At 59.0% G+C, this 21,885-nt stretch overlaps 1 long non-coding RNA gene across 1 annotated transcript; it reads left to right on the top strand.

The window, feature by feature from the left end:
* The first annotated feature begins 9,487 nt into the window (after positions 1–9,487).
* Positions 9,488–18,667, top strand: LOC122221447. Its single transcript, XR_006203229.1, has 3 exons — positions 9,488–9,554; positions 14,915–15,070; positions 17,990–18,667. It is a non-coding gene; the product is annotated as an uncharacterized LOC122221447 (long non-coding RNA).
* The last annotated feature ends 3,218 nt before the right edge of the window (positions 18,668–21,885 follow it).

Here is a 21,885-nt window from a genome sequence, read left to right as displayed (position 1 = left end):
GGTTCTTTTTCAAGTTTATTTGGTCTTTTTTGAAAGTACTTTGCTAACTGCCCATTGTTCGGTTTCTTGATTTCCGTTCTTGAAACACTAAGAAAAAGTTTATTTAAGTTTCCTACTCAGTAATTGCATTTATTTGTTGAATTTGGGGGTTCTAACTTGGGATTGTGATTTCCTGTTCAATGGGTCTGTATTTGTGGGAATCCTATGAGGTCAGGTTGAGGGGGATTTGAGTTTGTTTCCATTAACCGGACCTTATCAGAAATATCTTTAAGTTGATTTTACAGTTTGGGATTTCCTGGATCACAAAGATGGTGTAAATTCAACCCGCCCCCCCCCCCCCAACTCTTGGGAAGTAAGGACTGTGGATATGAATTCTCAGAAGAGATTAGTTTTCTCCGCCTAGGCCCCAATAGTGATGAACAAGTTACCTTGTTACCCTGCTTGCTATCTCTTTTTGCCAGGTGTATTAGTCGGGGTAGCCTATGTTCTGCTTCAGTAACAAATAGTCCCTCTTACTGGTTCAACCTAACAGAGACTTATTTCTTGTTCTTGAAGCTCTTACAAAGTTTGCAGGGAATCTGAGCAACTCTCCAGGCAACTGTCTGCCACAGAGTAACTCAATGATCCAGGTTTCCTCAATCTCAACACAGCTCTGCTATCTGGGTGCACAGCATCCATGGGCACTGAGGGACTGGGAGGAGAGACGGCCCTGGAGAGTCTGGCAAGGGCTGTTGATTGCTTTAGTCTAGAAGCGGCTCACATCTCTCTTTCTCAGCACCTTTTGGCCAGAACCAGTCACAAGGACAGGCTAATTGGAAGGGGCAGGGAACCTGTTCATCTGTGCCTGAAGGGAGGAACACTGAATCGGGGAGGGGGGGAACTAGCTCTGAGCTGTCAGCGCAGAGCCCGACGCGGGGCTCGAACTCATGAACGGTGAGATCACGACCTGAGCTGAAGTTGGGGGCTTAACGGACTGAGCCACCCAGGCGCCCGACTCCTCTTCTTTCCACAAGCTAAGTTGCATTTTGCAAACGACGTTTACTGCCTTTTATGTAGCATCCCCAGGCATTCATTGTAGGAGGTAAGTATTCATATTACGTTATAGATGAGGAAAGAGGCAGAAAGCTTCAGTAACCTGCCCGGGGACACACATGGGGGGGTCCTGGAGCCTTGCTTCTCAGCCGGCCCGTCTGACCCCACGGCCAGCTCCTTCCGCTGACCTTCCTTGGGACGGAGAGGGATGGTGTCTGGCAAAGAGTCCCGGCGCGGGCTTCCCGGAGGGGGCAACCTTTGACCGGCTCTGTAAGGATGTGAGGTTGGGGTGTGAGTGGACCCAGAGACACATGTTGGCCGCTCCATAAATATTTGCCGAATAAATGAATACGTGAATAGCCCGCTAGAGGAAAGAGGATGAATAATGCTGTTGGTAAAGCGTGAGTCAGTTTCTTGCAACGGCTCGTGTTTGACCCAGAGTTTTTCTACCTGCTCTTGCCCAACTTCCCAAGCTAAACAAACCGGGAAAACACTCGCAGGAGCGCCAGGGATGGAGTCTCTCCTGCAGGCTCAGCTCTGGCAGTTACCTAACATGACAAGCCTGTCTGAGCCCTCAGCAGAAGCGGCCCGGAGGACTGGGAGGTCAGCCCTGACGCCCACACCGAGACTGTCATCGCGATGGCTCGAGTCCCCGGGCCGTCCCGCCAGTGCACCCAGGAGAAGCAAAAGCAAACAGGGAAATTCTGGGTTGAGCCTGGACTTGGGTCAGATCCCGTTCGTAAACACCCTCCCTTGTGTTTAGTGCAGTGAGGGAACCTGAGCCCCCGGCTAGGAGAATGAGATCCAGAAAGGGCCGGGAGGCGGCCGTCCGAGGACACCCAGCGTGCACGCCTCGGGTGGTAAGTGGGGGGCCAGGGGGTGCAGAGCGCTCAGGGCGAGGTGGTGGGGGCCGGATGCCTTTCAAGTACTTCCAGTCTCAGGTAACGAGAGCACTTGCGGAGGGTAATCAAGAGGTCATGTTGGCAGACTCCCGCCGAGGCTCTCTTGGGAACATTTAGGAGATGGAAATACTGTTGTCTTGCTCAGACGGCTAGGATGTTTCACAGAAGCCGGCTTTTCCTTATCGATCTCCTGCTGGGGGCCGGGCTCGCGTTAGCGCCGTCACACCGATGAACTCAGGCCGTCCTCATCAAAGCCCGCACAGCAGCCCTCATGACCCCCGGTGCCCATACGAGGGATCGAAGGTGCTCTGGTTAAGTGAGTTGTTCCAGGTCACTTAGCTGGGGAAGTGTGGCCTGGGGACCCTGCTTCTCCATTAGGTGCGGCGGGCACGGCGCGAGAATGTCTGTCCCAACACCATTCTCTTAGGGGCTCGTGCACATCTATTGGATTTTGCTTAAAGCAGAAACATGGCGAAGTATTCGAAGGTTTATAAAAGAAAAAAATTTTATATTATTTTTATTTATTATTTTTTTAAATGTTTATTTATTTTTGAGAGAGACAGAGACAGAGAGGCAGAACGTGAGTGGGGGAGGGGCGGAGAGAGAGGGAGACACAGAATCCGAAACAGGCTCCAGGCTCCGAGCTGTCAGCACAGAGCCCGACGTGGGGCCCGAACTCACGGACCATGAGATCGTGACCTGAGCTGAAGTCGGACGCTGAGCCACCCAGGCGCCCCAAAGAAAATTTTAAATATGGATATTATTATGGTGTGGCCACGAAAGTCACAACGCAGCTCGGAGGGATTTTAACTCGGCCTGGCTCTCCCAGAGCCCGCCCAGGTCCTCGGGAGGTCTAGGAAGGGCGTGTGGTGCGTCTGGGGCACCTGACATCAAACACAACTCCACTGAAGGGCGCTCCCCTTTTCCCAGCCCCCACGCATGACGTAACATTGCTGTTCCTGCCTGTAGTTGGGGGTGGGGGGGCGCCCAAGACAGGCTTCTAAAGATGGGAAGTACTGAGCAGTAGTGATCTGCCCTTCTGCTTATGAAGTCGGTCCCACCGCGGTCTTGGTTTTTTTGAATAAACTGTCCATCGTAGAACAATTTCAGATTTACGGAGAAGTTGCAGAGACAGTACGGAGTTCCCGTGCACCCCCCGGCCAGTTTCCCTGTGGCTAACACTGTGTGTTACTGCAGCACGATGCCATTACCAACCAGCCGATATCGGTCCATTAACTTGACTCCAGACTGGATTTGGATTTCCCTGGTTTTCCCACCGATGTTCTCTCTCCGTTCCAGCAGCCGAGCTGGGCAACGAACTCTGCATGGTTGTCTTGTCTGGTCCATACCGTTTTTCGATAACCTGCTCTGCCGGGCGGAGCTTCAGCCGCGGTCCAGGTCGTGGTCCAGGGGGTGACGTAGACGGGGGGCCAACGCCCACGTCGTGGTGAAACGCTCGAAGGACGACGCAGCCTGGACACCGGCAGCTTCCCCTGGGAAGATTAGCAAAGGCAGGCCTGCAGCGCTTTGGGCTTTGAAAGGAGGGCGCTTGATGGAAAAGCCAGCTTGAATAATAACACCGAGCACTGTATTTTGATGGGATAATTGTTTTATATTTATAAAGATTCTTAATTATCTCCAGCAAATGCATTTAGCTCACTTGGTAATTGAATTAAGGAAAATGTCTTTTCAAGCGTTGTGAGTCGTTGCCATAATAAAAAAGAATAACTTAAAAGCGCTTCCCCACATGACCTAGACGGGTTCGTTATTACCGAAGGCTGAGTAATTCCATTAAGGACCCAGCCGGCTCTAATATAGTAGGTATTCTAGAGATGCCAAGTTAAAATGACAAGAGACAATGGAAATTTCCTTCCTTTGGGGACCCCTCGATGATCCCCCATTTACAGCCGGTCTTTCCATCCTGGGCCTGGGGCACACTGCCATTTTTGTGCCGTGTCCCAGTCGCACCGCACGGTGACCGTCTCAGGGTCTGTCCCCTACCCCTTTTCCCGCCCACGTGTGTGTCTCGATTGCTGGGACTGCATCCAGCCCACTTAGGTAGCGCAAAAAAGAAGCCTGTTTGGCACCTCCCGAACCGAGTTCTTCCACAGCGTCGAACGTTTCTTCAGAAAGCACCCTCTCGACGTTTTATCTTTGGCTGGACACGCTTTTTAGCTTATGGGGTTGCAAACGCCCAGGTCACCGGAATGCTGGCCGCCAGGGCCTGGGCTGGGGAGGCGGTCCACAGCATCAAGGACACGGTGTCTTGATGGCCCGAATCCCTGGGTTTGGCAGGCAGCTTGTGGGGGGGGGGGGGTGAGACGTGGGGAGGGCCCCGGAGGAACCCAGACAGATTGGCCCCGAACTTGGAAGAAGACCAATGTTCATCCTGGAGTTTATTGCATCATAAACGTGTCTCGACTTTCGCGGCAGCTTCCTGGCCCTTGCACGGCCCAGGTGAGCGTTCTGCTGATTAGGGAGTCACCTCCCCCACCCCCATATTGCCTGTCTGAGGTCACGGAAGGAGCGAAGCCGCTCTTGTGTCTGGTTGGACTTCTCGAAGGGGTGAAACCGACCCATGGGGGTGCGGTGGAGGAGGCCGGCTCCCCGGTTCTCTCAGAGGTGCGTGAATTCAACAAGTGATTATGAAGTGCCCGCTATGCCCAGACACTGGGCTGGGCTCTGCTGATATGGCGGGGAGCCAGCCAGACAGGCCACTTAAGGCACGGAGTCTACAGTCCAGCGCGGAGACCGACACGGAACGGGGGAACGAAACGAGAAGCGGGGTAACCGTAGGCTGATAAGCGTTATCCTCTAGGGCAATAAATTGGGGCTGCGAGGGAGGTGCTGGTGGGGCTGGGAGGCACTGCCCACGCTCTGGGCACCGAGCTGAGCCCGTCATGACGGGGGCAGCCCTGGGCCCACTCCTTACGGAGCCTGTCACGGCAGGCGGCCTCTCCCTCACCATTCTCGACTTTTCTCCTCTCTTCCTCCTCTCCCCGTCACCTTCCCACGCCAAAGCCAGCGTGCCCCATGGTCCCAGATGGGCAGGAAGATCACGTTGTCCCAGTGCCAACTGCCCCACCGCCGTTTCACGTCCTAGTTCGGATGCTCGGACAGAGAGCCGCCCGTCCAGCCTAGGCGCGGACTGTCCCGGGTGGGGACCCGTCTGGTGCAATCAGCTGAGCTGGGTGCAGAGTGAGGGAGCCGGGACGTGGGAGCAGGGGCTGTGGGTGTGACAGGCACAGCGTGGGTGTGGGTGGCCCAGGCTGCAGAGGGGCGTGAGGCCGGGATGGAGTCCTGCTCGGCGAGACTTGACATCTCGGCAGCTCAGCTAAGCGGTGCCCCGCACCCTACTTACCTGCGTGCACTCCTGCCCCGTGGAGGGACCCCGATCCTCCGCTCCGGGCTTCTCTGCTCTCCCTGCTCGGACCACCCCCCGGAAGAGCCCTGCCCTGCCAGGGGCAGGAAACGCGAAGTGATTTTGTAACTTCTGTAACGACGGACAGATGTAAGGGCTGTTCCGCTGCCCGTAGTGATGGTTCCAAAGGGCGGCTCTGGGAGGGTTCTCGTTCTCCATTTTTATAGAATTCCACATCCCTTTGGAATCTTGGGATTACAAAACAGCCACCGAGAAATCATGCACCCCATTAACATCGAGACTTTTATGTATTTACAAGTCAGCTTAAATTTTTACCAAGAGAGGTTTTCAAAATGTAACATGTGTTAGTCACTGCGTGAATTGCGAAACCAAGGGAATATCTCCAAAGTGCTGGCCTTGACAATGTAATCTGGCAAGGCTTGGGGACGAATAAAAATAACACTTCTCAGCATCGCTGTCTCAAAGGCTAGGAGGGATCTGGAGCCCTCCCCAAGCCCATAGGTAGTCGGTTTGCATGAGCAAGACGGTGGCCGGTCAGCCGGGGGTAGCGGGAAGAGAGTGTGTCTGGGGAGTCGGGGGTCCTGGAGTGAGTTCTAAGTCTGCCACTCACTGGCCAGGTGACCTCAGGCCTTTGCCAGACCCCGCTGAGCACGGAGAGGTGCCCAAGGTGGTGCCCGCAGTGACGGGACCCTCCCCCTCCGCTCCGCTGACTCCCAGGCGACTTAAAAGCCAGAGGCATGGGTGCCCATCCCCACGCTGACGTCCAGGCGGCCTCAAGGGCCGTGTCTGGGAGGACGGAGGGAGGTGGCGCCCGCAGCTGTACCCCTAGCTTGGTTTCTAAACACAACAACCCTGCACCTCCCCGCTGAGCCGCAAGCCCGCAGGTGGCCCGATGAACACGTGGTTTCTGGATGTGACACGAAAGTTAGCATTTGCGCTCGTTGTCTGGGTTCCCCGGGTTTGTTTTTCTTGCTGTCGCGGTCCTGAAATGTTCCCAACCGTGTTTACGTCGAGGCGGGATGCAGGGAAGCGGGGCGCTGCTGTTCCCGGATCTGCGGGGCCCTGCCCGCCCCAGCCTCCCGCAAAGTGCCAGCGGCCGCCGCAGCTGGGGTCCAGAGTCAGCCGGGTGCACAGCCCACAGAGGCGTCCGGGGCACCTGGCTCCCACCCGCCTCACCTCTGCGGGCGTCCATCGACAGTGCCAGCCACATCACACCTTCTCCGTGGAGTGCCCCCGTCCGTCGGGCACGCCAGCTTTCAGGGGAACACACAGGAATGATATCTGACCCTCACTGCCACCGGGGAGTGGGGGCCGGGATTGTTCCCATTCCACAGATGACAAAACAGAGGCTTGGGAGCGGCTTGCTGGCCCCAGGTCACGCGGAGCTGGGGTCACAAGTGGTCATCATTTCTAGTCTGAACACCCCTCTCCTGCTGTCCGTGCTTGGAGGATGTTGTCCTCAGTTCCTCACCACAATACGGGGACGGCCTGGAGCCTGCCCGACGACGCCGGCTGGGGCCCAGGGAGGGCCACCTGGGCCTCCCTTTTGGCTCGGACCGTGTGCCACCTAGCCACACCCACCCTGCTCTCCGGCACTGCTTTGGAAATCGCTGGCGTCTTGCTTGCCCGTCACTGTGAACTCCGGGAGGACGGGAGGCCCAGGCTGGTGGCCTCGGGCCCGGTCGGGGCTTGCCACGCACTGGACTCTCAACCTTGCCTGTTGACCGGTGGCTCGTTGTTATCCCCGGAGGCTGGGTTCCACGTGTCTGGCCACAGGAGGCCAGCCACCCCCCCCACCCCGACTGCCCCCAGGTCCTTGGCTGGCCAGCATTTCAAATGATATTGTTTCATATTAAATTATTTTAAATTCCACGGACACTGGTTTCACAATCAAATAATTCGATCTTGTTTACAAATGGAATTTTTACTTTTTGACGGTTTCTAGCTTTGCTGGGCTGGATGGTCAGTGAAAGCCTGTCCTCCCATGCCCTCCTGCCCACCTCTGCTGCCTTCCCTGGGACGCCGTGGAGCCCGGGAATGGCCCTGGACGCTGTGGACGAAGCTGCCCCTTCACTGCATGAGGGGAACAGAGTGGGGGGCTCTCTGGGCCTCCCCGGCCTCTCCCACCCTCCAGCTTCCTCCATGAGAAAACCCACAAACAACAGAACTGGAGGGGCCTTTGGTACCTGCCATCCCCACGCCTCTTTTTGTAGATCAGGAAACTGAGGTGCAAAACCCCAGCCCTGCGGCCGGCCCAGGACTCAGAGGCAAGGGCGGGGGTGCTGTTGCAAACATCCCTCTTCGTCCTCCTGAATCCCTGCCAGCTTGCACGACTACTTGGGGCTACAGAGACACAGAAATGGAAAGACATGACCAGTGACCTCTAGAGGCTCGCAATCTGGGTGCTGGGGTGGGGACGAGGAGACAAAAGGTGGGGCACGACGGGGCCCGTGGCTCGGTGACCATAGGAGGGAGCAAAGGGCCCCAGAGGGCCAGGTGGGATGGAGACAGCGGGAAGAGCACAGGGAACAGCGTCTGCAAAGCCATGGACATGGCTGAGCCTGGTGGTTGTGGCCCGAACCCTTTCAGGCAGATGATGAGACCAGGCACGTGAATGTCCTCAGCAGTGTGCTGAATGTCCGTCTTTCCCAGAGAGTTGCCTTGTCCCCCTGGAGGCTGTCTCCTCACCCGGCGGTGCCACTTTCACTGGAAACAGGTTTGCAGCCTCTCTTCTGGAACCTTCTCTAGGCCAGTAATGGTGCAGGGGAAGATGGGCTTCGTTGTTTTGTGGTCACTCGGATGGATGACCTGGGTTGGCCCGGCAGCAGCCCCGCTGGGCTTGGCTCAGAATGGCATCTGGCTGTTTCCACGAGTTGCCGGCTCTCTGAGGTCAGAGCCGGACCTGCTGAGGAGGCCACACAACGGGCTGTCTCCGCGGGCACCCCCTCCCCCGAAAGGGGCCGAGGCGGGCGTCCCAGCCAGCCCCGGGGCTGCAGAGGGAAAAGCTGGCTGATAATGTCCCGGCCAAAAGGCCGGCATTCATTCTATCAAATGTCCTGGGAGACGAATACCAGGCAGGGCCTGAGAGTCACCGAGGAACCGGCTGCCGCTGTGGCTCCTGCCCCTCCCCCCGGGGTCCCTGAGACGTCCCTCAGCCCTGGAGCCCACTCCCCGTCTCTGTGTCTGTGCCGCATCACTGTGGCTCTGTGGTCCCGCGATGCCTCGCCAGGCTGTCCCCGAGGTGGCGACCTCGGGCCAGACTGGAAACTGCCCAGACCACAGCGGTCCCAGGGCTAGCGGGTTTTCGGAGATGGGACGTGCATCCTCGTCGATGGCAGTGTAAATCCGGCCAAACCGAAAATGCGTACACAGCTTGGGCTGGAATCGACACTTCTAGGCCTCTAACTCCCCGGTGCCGTGGTATCGGTGACCGGGGGAGGGTGGGCCCGTGGATCCGAAGGCTCCTAATCAAGAGGGAGGTATGTCTGCCCACATGCGCTGGGATGGACGGAGCTCTAAAATAAACAAGGCAAAGAAAGCGAGACGCCAAAGTCTGATACATCTTGCGTTAAAAAAAGGGTTAGAAATAGACGGCGATGCGCTCCGTGGGCGAATTCGCCAGAACTGCTGGTACCTGTCGGGAGCCCTCCTCCGGGTGCGCGTGTGCCCGTAACTCGCCGGGTCCTTCGAAGGCCCGGGAGGTGGGTATTACCTTTTGGCCCCCTTTGCCGATGAAGACACCAAGGCCTGGGGGGGGCGGTGAAGGGCCTGTTCGGGGGTGTGGGGTGCGGGCCGCGAGCCCGAGCCCCTGCGTGTTCTGTGGTTGGCGGTGAGGACTCGGGCGGGGAGGGGGCCGGGGGCTGTCGGCTTTCACCGCTTACCTCTTCCTCTGCAGGTTCTTTCCGGCTGCGGGCGTGACTTCATTTTGGAAGATGTCAACAGGGGCATTCTGGAAGGGTAATCATCGCTTTGAATTCCTTTACTGCGTCTTCCTGTGTTAAAGAGAGAAACACGGTCGTGTCGTTTAAAAAGCCCAACCTCCCCCCCCCCCCCCCAAAGAGAACACCGAGTCTCTAGGAAGAGAACTGAAGACAGCAATGGGATTCCAGAAGGGGAAGCCGGGTCTCCGGGGGGCCCACTGGTGCTTGCTTACAGGCCAGTTCTATCTCCCGTGGTTTCCAGAACACGGGAGGTGGAAGGCCCCTGAGCAAGGTCTATTCCAATGCCTCATTTTATGGGTGAGCAAAGTGAGGCCAAGAGAGGGACTGCCTTGTTCTAGGTGTCCCCTGGGCCCGTGTGGCTCCCACGCCAGTTCCAGGCCCACTGGGGGGCTTCCTTCATCCTTGGTGTCTGTCCACTTGCAGAGGGGGGGTCTTCTCTTCTACCCACGGCCCGCCCTGATGCTCTGGAGCAGAAGCTGGGGAGGCGGACACCAATTATTTCTGTGCCGTAGCTGCTCGGTAGCCGAGTCAAAGCCCCCAAGGAGCTATGTTGAGTCCCAGACAGAATGTGAAGAGTACCGGGTCTCCTGTAGGCCTGGCCCCCCCCCCGCCAGCCGCCCCGCTTGTACCACCCCGGCTCCAATCCAGCATATGCGTGAGCCGGGAGTCGCTTCCCTGCACCTCGCGTGGCTGTTGAGAGGGTGACGTTGCCATCGGTGACACAGGTATCCCGGCAGCCTGGAGCGGAAGGGCCACTTCAGGCTCTCCCGAGGGCCGAGTTGCTGTGGGCGGCGGTGGAACGGGAGGCGACCGGCTCTGCCCTCGGCGAGCTCCGCGCCCTTGCCAGGGGACTCCTCCTCCCCCTCGGTTTCCCCATCTGTAGAACAACGGGGGTGGTGTGGATGACATCAGGCCTTTACAATGGTCTTGTTCCTGGGCTCGCTCCCGCTTCAGGTTAGGGGGAGGACAGACCAGTGCGTCTCGGGGACCCTGGTCCTGTCTCTGTGAAGACCAGCTCACCCGATCTCTGGCCAGTCTCCTGACGGTCACCTGGGAAACGGGGGGGCTCCGGCCCCAGGCCTCCTACTGGTTGGTGACCTTGGCTTTTAGACCCTTGGAGAAACTCAGTCATGGAGGGTACTCGTAAAGACAAAGGTCTTTATTTTGCAGAGAGGAAATCAGACCGTGAAGGGCCGTGAAGGCAGCAGAGTCTGTCCAGCAGCCCCCCTGCAAGTCCTGGTTCGCATCCCATGTGCTTCCCTCACAAGGCAGACCCCTCACCCCCGGGGGCTGGACTTAGGGCAGCGATATTGCCCCGTCCCCACTGGAACCTTCCTTCATTTTTGATGCCCGTCCACTTGCAAAGGGGGTCTTCTCTTCTATGTGGGCCCCCAAGCTCGATCCCTCATTTCCCCGAACCAGTCCTTCTAGCCGCTGCCTAACAAGGGAGGGCGCAGGTGCAGGGGCTGGGGTGACCAAGGAGCCTAGACTCCTTGGGAAGTGTGTGCATAGCCCGGTTCTTCCACAGCGATGGTGGGACGGACCCGGTGGCCCAGGGTCTAGAACACAGACGTGGTCTTGGCCATCTGTATGGGGCACCTGGCCCCTAGCTCCTCCTGGTCTCATTTGGGACCTCGTCTCTGGCCTCCGTCCCGCGCACAGCCATGACCCCTGGGGACTGAGTGTGGACAGGGCTTTGGGTATAGACCCGGTACTGAGTCGGACACAGCTCCTGGGAAACTTTGTCCTGCCCGTGGCCAGGGCTGGCGGGGGGGCACAGGCGTGGCCGGTCAGCGTAAGAATGCCACTCGGGCTGGCTTATAGGTGAATGCGCTGGCTCTTGAGACTAAGGTGTCCAAAGTTCATCTGGACCCAATGGCTCAAACGGCCACCACATGCGTCTGTCTTTCTGCACTCAGCTTTCCTCCAGCCCTTTCACTGTGCGGTGGGGCTTCCCCCACAAGGTGGCAAGGTCACTCCACAGGTCATTCTGCCATTCAGCAATCTCAGTGCCCACGCAGAGCCCGATCTGACTCTGATTTGGCCCGACCCTGCCCTTGGGTCCACTCCTGAGTGGACAACCAGTGTGCAGAGAAGTGGCAGGTGACATTGGGCCAGCCCCGCTCAACCAGAAGGACCACAGTGGGGAAGGGAAACCTGGGGTTTGGGGCCAACAGAAGCACAGATGTCTATACAGCACGCAAACCAGCACCAGTGAAGAGAGGGCTCTGGAGGGATAGCCAGTCTGTGGGGAGGCCACACATCACGGGGACAGGAAGACAGGGTGGCAGCCACTCTCTCCAAGGCCCCACCCCTGCTCCGTGCTCCTGCCCATTGCCTTTCCCCACAGAACCTCCCCCTCCCGTTTCCCTGCAGACGCTGGCTTGCCCCGCAGCATCGCTGCCCCGACTTGAGACAACAGAAGGCAGTGTGGACACCCCTGGCCTGGCTCATCAGGAAGTCCCCGGCCGCTCTGTTGAGGCCATCTCAGTCACGAAGCAAACTTTGTCTTCGCACACCAGGGCCGCTCAAGTTGCCCAGGGCCCTTCTTTCTTCAGAGCGTGTGGGGGTTGTGCTGGGTCGAGTCGTGTCCCCTCCCAAATTTACATCCACCCAGAACCTCAGAATGTGCACTTATTTGGAAGTAGGGCCTTTGCAGAAGGAATGAGGTCATGTAAGCCCTAAACCCAATGGTGGTGTCCTCGTGAGGAGCAGAGAAGGGACACGGAGGCTCTGGGCATGTGTGTGTGTGTGTGTGTGTGTGTGTGTGTGTGTGTGTGACAATGGAGGCAGAGTTTGGAGCCGTGCAGCTACAAGCCAACGACACCCAGGGCCACCAGAAGCTGGAAGAGGCCGGGAAGGATCCTCCCCTGAAGATTTTAGAGGAAGCGTGTCCCTGCAGACACCTTGGTTTCAGACTCGCGGCCTCCAGAAATGTGACAGAGTCTCTACTGCATTAAGTCCTCCAGCTTGCGGTCACTCGTTATGGGAACGCCAGGAAGTGAATAGAGGTGTCTGGGGGGATCTGGGTGGGGCGACAGGCCAGTGTGTCTGGGCTGGAGGGCGGTACCAGGTCCTCACCCTATGCCATCCTGACATTCAGTGTCAGTCCCTTCCCGGTGCTGCCGGGGCCCCTGTCACCCTTTTAAGGACGTGGGACCCTGCATCCCATCGTCTGGAGCCTAGCCTGCCTCCCACGTACCCACCTCTTCCCCAGCCCTGGTCTCGTCCAGCCCCTGAAACCCCAGGGCCTCCCTTCAGTGTGGGCTGATGAAGGGACAATGAGAGGCTCCTGGGGGCACAGAGGATTACTGTGGGGCGGGGACGTGACCGAAAACCTGCGGTTTAATGCATGGAGACATCCCATCATCTGCATCTGTGGGATCTCGGGGCCCCAGGCTCAGGTCCGTCTGATTGATTCAGTTGCTGTGCTTAGTTCAACTTCTTGAAAGACTCCGACGGCTGGGGCTGGGCTGGAGCGTGGAGCCCTGTGCACGGGGCGTGGCCTGGAAGGCATCCTTGCTGGGTACCCACTGAGCCAACTGGGCTGGGGAAGGGGGCTTCTTCAGACAAGGTGAGGCATGACGGTACTAACACACAGCAAATGCTTAGCTCAGATTGCTGTGCTCCGCTGGATGCTCAGAATGGCGTGTAAATCACACCCTTCGTGACCATCTGGGTTGCATTCTCCGGTTTGCAGCCAAAGACTCGGGCTTGCGTTAAACGCTTGCCATGCTTAACCAGCCAGAGCAGAAGCCAAGAACCCTTCCGCCAGGTCTTACCAGGCTTATCAACTGGCTGTGTGACCTTGGGCCAGTCCTGTCCCTCTCTGAACCACTATGGTCTTCTCTTAAAACAAGGGGCTCAGGCCAGATGCTATCCGAGGGATTTCCTGCTTCCGTAGGTCCATGACTATAGCAGACTCCAAACTAGGTGTGCTTTGAACTAAAGTTCAGGGGCACGCTTCGAGCGTCTTGCTCGGAGTTGTAATTCAGCAAGCTCTGGGCAGGGTGCACAGGCAGACCTGGCCACAGGGTCCCAATTTCCCCCGGCACCTGCCGCTGTTGGGCGTTCTTTTGCTTTGGGGTTTTTGTGTCCCTACGAATACGCATATTAACACACACTAAAGTAGAACATTGGAGGTTTACACTGGCAGAAAACTTCAGACGAAAATATATTGGGGGAGGTGCTGGGTAGAGGGCAGCGACCAGGGTGACAGGTTGGCAAGAAGGGAAAAAAAATAAAATGCATCCAAAGTCCAGTGAGCAGGGGGGCAGAAAGCAAGAGGGAAGGGAGCATGAGGTGAGCGGGGCGTGTGTGACAGCAAAGCGGGCCAGCAGGAGGATGGGAGGGCGGGGTCCCCACCCCTCCGAGGAACCTGCTCACCTCTGTGCAACCTGTCAGTCTGCCTTGCAAGGCCAGCCTCATCATCTCTGATTACCCAGGGCCCGACGGCCAATGGAGCTCAAAGAACTTTCTAGAATGCTTGCACACCTAGTGAAGAGCTGTCCAGCAGAAGCAATGCCCGGATGAGGCAGGTGGACAGATGGGAGCGCTCACTCATGGATGCTGAAGGGGAAGCACACACCTAAGCCGACCATCACGGGGGACCAGAAGCCCGGGTCTGTGGCACCTGCTTTCCAGCGCCCAGGTCCCCGGGGTCAGAACGAGCCTCAGAAGGCGTCTTGCACTGACCCTAAGGGTGGCTTGGAGGGCGATGCTGGGTCAGCCGGTGCCGGGAAGCTCACTCCTGTATGTGGACAGTTTTCTGCACGGGACAACAGGCGTATGTGTGTGTGTGCACCTGCATGCATGGGGAGTGGGGGTGCAGGCGCCTCCCCACTGTGCGGTTCGAAGCCTCTGGCTGGAGCAAGCTTGGAGAACGACTCTGAGCCCCGTCAGCGCTTTACGTTTCAGCTCCAGGGCCCCGGGGCTCTGCCACACAGGCAGATGGGCAGTGGAGGCCACAAGGAAGCAGTGGTGGGGTGTCCACCGCTCTCAGTCTCCCCTGTGAGGCCCGAGAGGGAGGAAAACAGCAGGCCAGAACAGCTGGATCATACAAGAGCAGCTTCAAAGCGATAAAAAGCTGTCAGAGGAACCAAACAAGTAAAAGGGAAAATCCTTACAAGGGAAAGTTGACTCCGAAGGACAGATTGCAAAAGCCAGAGACGGGGCTGGCCCCGCAGAGCAGCCATGGACGTGCGGGTCCCTCGGACACTCTGAACTGCTGCGACCTGCTGCAGCCCTGAGAGGCGGGGCGGAGGGGGCCAGGGTGGGAGAGGGGCCCCGCAGCGCCCGTGGACTCCTGGGTAGACAAGGCTGCAGGGCCAGAGACACCCCACCATTCCTTTTCAGTTCGTCTGCCACTTGCCCCTTGCTGTAGCCAGACCAGCTCCTTCCTGCTCCCCTGTACTGCACCGGGTCCTGGATCAGGCCTCTGCATGCACAGGCGCCAGAACATTCCTCCAGAGCTTTGCTGCCACCTTTGACACCACCTTCCCTGGCCACCTGGTCCACGGCTGCCTGCTCCCAGACGGCCCATCCCTGCCACAGCCCCCACACTGCCTGTCTGTCTCCTGCTAGATCACTGGCTGTGGGCAGGGACCTGGGTGTCTGGAGAAGGGCTCGGTCCCACAGGAGGTCTCTGTCTGTTTCAGGGGACAGGGAGCTTCCCTGCACGGCATCCTCCCACCTTAAGGCCATGGAAGATTCAGAAAGCCTGAAAAAAACTTGAGGGGAAGAGCCTTTCACAGACAACTTCCATCAGTTTCCAGTCTCTCTGTTTCCAGAAAATTCTATTACCTGGCCCAAGAGTAAGTGAGCCATCTGTTTCCTGATGTCCGTATACTGATTACAGGAAGGCTGCAGCGGTTAACGTACGTGAAAGTAATTTGCAAGTGTGTGTGTGTATGCATGAGCGTGTGTAAGTGTGTGCACGCATGAGGGTGTGTGTGTGTGTGTGTACATGCGTGCGTATGTGCAGAGGATGTAAGGGCAGCTACTCCTGGTCTCACGTCTGACTTCATCACTGAAGCAGCGAGCGGCCCGGTGGGGGGGTGCGGGAAGACTGTGGTTCTGCCCCCAAGGAGGTGGCTGTTCAAGGGAAAATGAACTCAGCCCTCCCAGGACTGAGGAGGTGAAGGCGGGCCGGGGAATGATCGTCCTCCCTGCTGCCTGGGGGCCATGGAAGACAGGAGCTCCTTGTCCCTCCCCCAGGGAGCAAGCCTCACACCCCAGGAGAGGAGCCATCCCTCGAGGGTGGTTGGGGAGAGAGCATGAGGCCAGGGTCATCTCTGCCTGGCTGCAGGGAGGACGCTGGGCATGGACCCAGGGGCTGCGCATCAGGGGGAGTGTGACAGTGTTCCAAGGCCAGGAGAGCTGGCCTAACCCCAGCTCTACCCTTACTGATTGTGTGACGCCCCTCTGGGCCCCAGATACTCGATCAGCAACATGAGAAGAGCAGCACCCCCATCCCACAACGTACTCTTGTTGGGGTCAGTGCCAAAGCAACCAGCAGCCAGCGGAAGGTCCACGGGGGTGTGACCTATGACTTAATCAGGGCTCGGTCAGGGGCACCTGGGGGGCTCAGTCGGCTGAGTGTCTGACTTCGGCTCAGGTCATGATCTCATGGTGTGTGAATTCAAGCCCCATGTTGGGCTCTGTGCTGACAGCTCAGAGCCTGGAGCCTGCTTTGGATTCTGTGTCTCCCTCTCTCTGCCCCTCCCCTGCTCATGCAATGTCCCCCTCTCTCTCTCAAAAATAAATAAACATTAAAATTTTTTTTTTAAATCAGGGCTCGGTGGACACAGAGCTGAACTATACAGATCTGTGAGCCCTGAAGCCTGCAGTGGGGACCACAGAGGTGGCCCAAAGGGAAGCCGACAGGGGGAGAGTCCTACTGGGAGGCAGACTGGGGCCGGCATCCTGGCAGACAAACGGAAGAGACGGATGCTTGGGCACTTGGAGTCAGGCCCTCATTTTGTGCACGATCTCATTTGATTGTCCCCAGGAGCCTTGGAGGTGGGCACTGTCACCCCCATTCTAAGAGAAGGAAACTCAGTGAGGAGGGGGGAGGGGATTTCCCCAGTGTCATGGCTCTGGGAATCCCAGCAAGACAGTCTGACTCCAGGGCTGGAATAGGGGAAGCAAAAGTAGCAGGCGGGGGCTGTGGGCGCCCCAGATCGAGTCCCACGCTCCTGCACCCCGCACACCCTCAGCTCTGAAGACAGTGGTTTGCAAACTCCGAGCTGCTGCCCTCTGGGAGCATGGGACCATTTTAGCAGGTGGCTGCCGTCACCGGGAAGAAACAAAACAGGATAACAAACGTCAGGGCTCACGATGCACGGAAAGAGAAGTATTCTTTTGCGAAAACGTTCGGTTATGCGTGCACGAAAAGTTCATCACTTATTTCATACGTAGCCATTATGCGTGCACCGAGTTGAGACGCACGATGCATTTCTTACCCCGGCCACGGTCAGCAAACTTTGAAAGCCACTGCTTTCAGCCTCTCTCTGTTCTGCAGGGGCCTCCGGGCCTTTGTTCTCCGAACAAGAACGCCAGTGCTGGGCGCAGGACAGGAGCCAGGATGTGCTAGAGGACTTCCGCAACGTGCCTCTGCCCGCACACCAATGTGGCTGGCTCGGCAGGGTGGCGGCACCACCGTGTGGGGTCTGACAGGTTGGGGTGTTGGTATTTGTCTGCGATCCCACGGGGTTCCTCACCTGCAGGCTAGGGATGCTGCTGAGCTCCCCAAAGCCAGGCCTTCGAGGGCCCTCACCAGGCTGGCCGGCTCTGAGAGGCGCTGTACCCCATGCGGTCACGGGGAACAGGCAGAGTGAGAGCCTCTCCTGTCGCTGAGCCATGTTGGTGGCAGAGGAGACTGTCTTGGGGGGGGTTGGTGGCAAAGGAATGTCAGGGTAATGATGCTGGCAGGGGCCAAGAAAGGCCAGGCTGGTTGGGACGCCTGCTGGGGAAGGAAGGAGCCTGTGTTCCCTCCTGCTGGCGGTGGGCACGTGGAGGAAAGCTTTGGGGTTGTCAGATTTGTTTTTCAATCAGGTAACTCACCCTGGCTGGGGGGTGGGCTGGCCCCACGTATCTGTTAGGCCTTGTCTGAATGGGTCTATTCCCACCACAGAGACTCGGACGTGGGGCATAAACCCCGGCTGGCCGGCCCCAGTGCTGCAAAAGGGACCGTAGTTTCCCTGCAAACACAGAACAAAACGAGGATGGAAACAATAAAAAAAAAAAAAAACTCCAACACTCTCACACACCTAAATGCAGCTGCGTCTGGAACCAGGCGTGAGGTTGCACGCGCGGTCGCCTGGCCTTTGTGGGGTGTGAATAAAGATGTCCCATGGTTGGCCTGTTCTCTGGGCTGTCGAGGTGACAAAGGAGCCTGGCGGGGGCAGGGGGGAGGCTTCTCTGGCCCAGACTTTGGTTAACTTTTGGCTTTGTGAGCGAAAATGACAAATGGGTCCCCGGTAATGCTGCTGAGTGGGCCAGCAGGGTGTGTTTAAAGGAGAGAAAACATCCTAAAAAGGGAGAGGGTCCTCCAGATGGGACCTAAACGTGGACATGGGGGCGGCAGGATGGGAGCTGGCCAGGCTTCAGGGGGCAAGGGGGTGATGGTGGAGGGGGGCTAGGTCCTGTCTGCACAACTGACCTGTCTGCTTCATTACCTCACCGCACCTGTCACAACTGTCGGGGGGGGGGGGGGCACTGTGTCTTCACAGGTGACCAAGCACCTGAAGCCTCACCTTCAGATTCACCCTCCTGTGGAGCGGCACCTGCCCTAACAGAGCAAAGCTGACTGCACCTCGACTATCCTCCAGTTTTCCAAGGGTCAATGAAACTGTATTTCCTGCATCACCCCCTCCCGTCCAGTTTACAAGGTATTCCTAAAAAGCAACAGGCAACGTGTTTTTGATTTTTTGAAGCTCAAAAAATTATTTGCCAGGAACACACAAATCATTTGTTTTACTCTCTGGTACTTGCTTATCGACACAAGATCACTGGAAAAGAACAAGGGCAAGATTAGTTTAAACACTGATTTTTTTTTTCTTTTTTACGGCCATGGGGTTCCTGACCTCAGAACTTGTAGTTGGTTACATACTAGTTAAATATTACCATTTTGAACAAAACAAAAAAAAGACCCAGATATTCCTTCGGCTAAAAAACCTGGTGACTCTTCCTGAGCGACGTTTATGTCAAGTGGAAGACGGTTCTAATTTTATCTGCGTTCAATAAGCAGATTAAAACAAATCATGAGGCTGAAGCTGTTTACAATTCTCTGAGCGGCTGAGGGAGAGAAAATCACCTTGAATCTAGCATTTTCTGGGCACACTGCAACAGCCAGGTCCCTCAGACCATCTGGGAAGGAATTAATTCCATCTATGTGTTAGTTTAATATGAAATTGTTTTATTTTGACTATATCTTCCTTCAGGCTATTAGGGAGGAGAAGAAAAAAACAGGAGAGCTGGAGAGAGACCACTTCCTTCCCAGCCTCTTCTTGCTTTGCGCTTTTGCCTTTTAAAGGTTTTACTTCTTCTGGTTGAAAAATGTATAAAATGTGTACTTGAAGTACCCCCCCCCCCAAATTATATATTTTGAACACGACAAAATTTTAGATCCACGGCACATTTTGACAAAAATATTATTAAAAAAAATACCGTTTGCTTTCGCCCCACTTAAATTGAAATGTCATTCTGTTTATTTCATATCTTCTCAACAGTTCAGTCTGCCATTTGTTAGATGTGAGAAAGTTCTGCAGACTATTCCAGAAAATATTTGAAAAGAGTAAACAACCGATCTGTAAAATTTCCACGGAAGCACGCTTGCTTAGGTGACGGGCTCCCGGGGGACGGGCCTCGCGGCGGGGGCGCCCATGGCCTCTCCTGGCCCGTCCGAGGCCGGCTCCGCCCGAAGCGCCGGGCGCCCTCCCGCCGTCCCCGCCGCCCCGGCCCCGCGCGGCCTTCCAGCTGGCGAGCCGTCTCCCTGTCTGCGGCGCACGGGGGGCCGTGGGGAGACCCCCGCGGGGGCCGGACGGGGGCGCGCGGCCTGCGGCGTGGGTCCGGCCGCGTCCCACCTGCTCCGCCGGGGCTCCGCGCGCCCGCAGCCGCCGCCGCCGCCGCCCGAGCGCACGGCCAGGGCCACCTGGCGGACCGTCCTGAGCTCATTCTGCCGCCGGGCTTCCGTTTGGCTTCCATCTGCCTCCCCCATCCTAACTGGTTCCAGATTTGCCACTTGAGAGGCGCGGGGACTCAGCCGAGCCTCGCTCTTGGCCTCTCGGGGACTCCAGAGCGATGAACCCGCGCGAGCGCAAGGCCGGGCCCGCTGGGGGACCGGCCGGGAGCGGGCCGTGCGGCCGGGGCTCCGAGCGCTGACTCCGCGGCCCCGGGCACTGGCCTGGCCTTCCCGGCACGGGGCGCAGCGGAGCCGTCCGGGGACCGCACAGCCTCCACCGGGTCGGGCAGGGCGGGGAGGGGTCTTCAGGGCCTCCGGCCGCCATCGGGAGCCGGAGCGGCGGGCAGCGCTGCGCGCACCCTGGCTCCGAGGCCCTGCGCCCCCAGCAGCCACGACGCCCAGCCCTCCCGGGAGGGCGAGACCACCCACGCCGCCGCCGCCGCCGCCGACGTGGGGACCCGGTTGTCGCCTAGGTCTGGGGGCGCTGCGGGTTGGGGGCTCCGCCTGGCCCCCGCAGCACCACCATCTGACGCACTGTCCTCGGTGGGGAGATCCCACGGAGAACAGCTCCGAGCCTGCCAGACCCTCAGCGCCCCGCGCCCCCAGGCCTGCCTGCGCGGCTGGGCCCCGCAGGCGCCGGGCACCGGAGGGGGAGGGCCCCGAGGGCCCGGGGCGCTGTTCCAAAGGCCAGAAAATGGAAACTGTGCGAAAAGAATCCCCAAATCCGGCCGGGCCCCAAGCCCACCAGCTTACATAAAGCCCCAGGAGCCCGCCCGCGGCCTCCCCGCCTCGGGGTGAACAATCGGCGGGCGCCCGGCCAGGCTGCCCTGGGACTGGCACCACCACCGGCCCCCTGACCACGGGCCCGGCGTGACCCCGGGAGGGGGCAGGGGTCCCGGCCTCTTCCCACCATCTGCCCCGAGAAACATTTAACTGGCCTTTAATCACATTAGCAGCCGGCCCCAATTAGGGCCGCGGGAGGGGGAGGCAGGAGGAAACCGCCGCCGTGTCACTCGAGGATAAAGATCCTTTCATGCCCTGGGCCTGGCCGTGGGCAACGCGGCGGGCGCCATCCCCAGCCTTTGATTGCCGGCGCCTGGGCCTCGCCGACGCCTCCATCTCTTTACCCGCCCCCCCCTCCCCAGCCCCCAGTGTGCCCTCGCCCTCGGGTGACCGCGTGGGGACGCAGGGCAGCGTCCGAGGCCCCGGCCCACGCCCGCGCGCCCACGCGCCCACGCGCCCACGCGGCGGAAGTCTGGCCCCCTGCGCCCAGCGCCTGCGCACCGGAGCGCTCCAAGGGGGCGGCGGGGGCTCGCAGAGGGCCCCGGAGACGCCAGCGCCCGGGCCGGGACCCTGGTAAGGCCACCGCCCACGGAGTAGTTCGGAGGGAGGGTGACCCCGCCACGGGCGCCCTGGGCAGGTCACCTGTGCTCTCGTGGGCCCCCTCCCGCGAGGGCCGAGCCGGCCCCGAGGCGGCTCCGGCCTCCTGGGCCCGGAGCGAGGCGCAACGGGCTCGGCAGGCCAGGCCCAGGCCCAGGCCCCGGCCCCGGGCGCGGGCCGGGCGCCGCGGTGGCTGGGCTCCTGGGGGTCCAGGCTGGGCGTCCGGTCCCAGGAGCGCGGGGACCGCGGAGCTCGGGGAGGCGGGGCCCGAGCCTGGGCCTCCCGTGCGCCCTGTCGAGGGGTGAGGGGCCCTGGCGCGCGGAGCTTACCCGAGGGTCGGAGCGGGGCGCGCTCTGGACGGGCCGGGGTCGTGCGAGGACAGCGGCCGCCCGCGCCGCCGGAATGCCGATGCCGCCGCCGGGCCGAGACGCCCGGGGGGCGGCCCGGGACCCCCGCCCCACGGCGGCAGCTGCAGCCCGGAGCCGCGTGACCCCGGCCCCGACCTCCGGCGCTCGGCTGTTTGTCCTCACACAAAGGAGAACACTCATATTTTTCTTTCCCGGGCGCAGACTTCACACCCGCCCCACCTCCGCTCCCCCGAGCCGCCCCCCACCTCACCCAAGCCTCGCTGAGAACCGCTTTCTCTCCGCACCCCCCCCCCCCTCCGGTCCCCACTGTCGAATTCCATAGTTGTATTCGAGGATGTCAGCACAGCTTAGAAAGTTTCATAGAAAGTCAGAGAGCAATTAGGCCCTTTTATTGGAGTTTCGTTGGTGCCATGGGATCTTTTAAAGGAGCGCCTGAAGCACCGAACACAATCCCATTAAGCCGCCCAAACTCCCACAGTCCTCAACGGGGTCTCCATACTTGGGCAGGCTTTGGCCGGCTCGCCGGGGTGAGCCGCGGGGGCTCGGTTGCGAGAGGCCTGCAAGCGGCCCTCTCCCCGGGGCGCTCGGGGGACCCGGTGGTGCAGGGCCGCCGAGCGCCAGGCAGTGTCCGCGGCGCCCCGAGGCCTCCGCTCCCCCAGCTGCACCGAGCGCGGTGGAGACCCGAGGCGCTTTGGTG

This window comes from Panthera leo, chromosome B3 (genome assembly GCF_018350215.1).
Source record: "Panthera leo isolate Ple1 chromosome B3, P.leo_Ple1_pat1.1, whole genome shotgun sequence".
Lineage (NCBI taxonomy): Eukaryota > Metazoa > Chordata > Mammalia > Carnivora > Felidae > Panthera > Panthera leo.
This window is presented reverse-complemented; position numbering and strand designations above follow the sequence as displayed.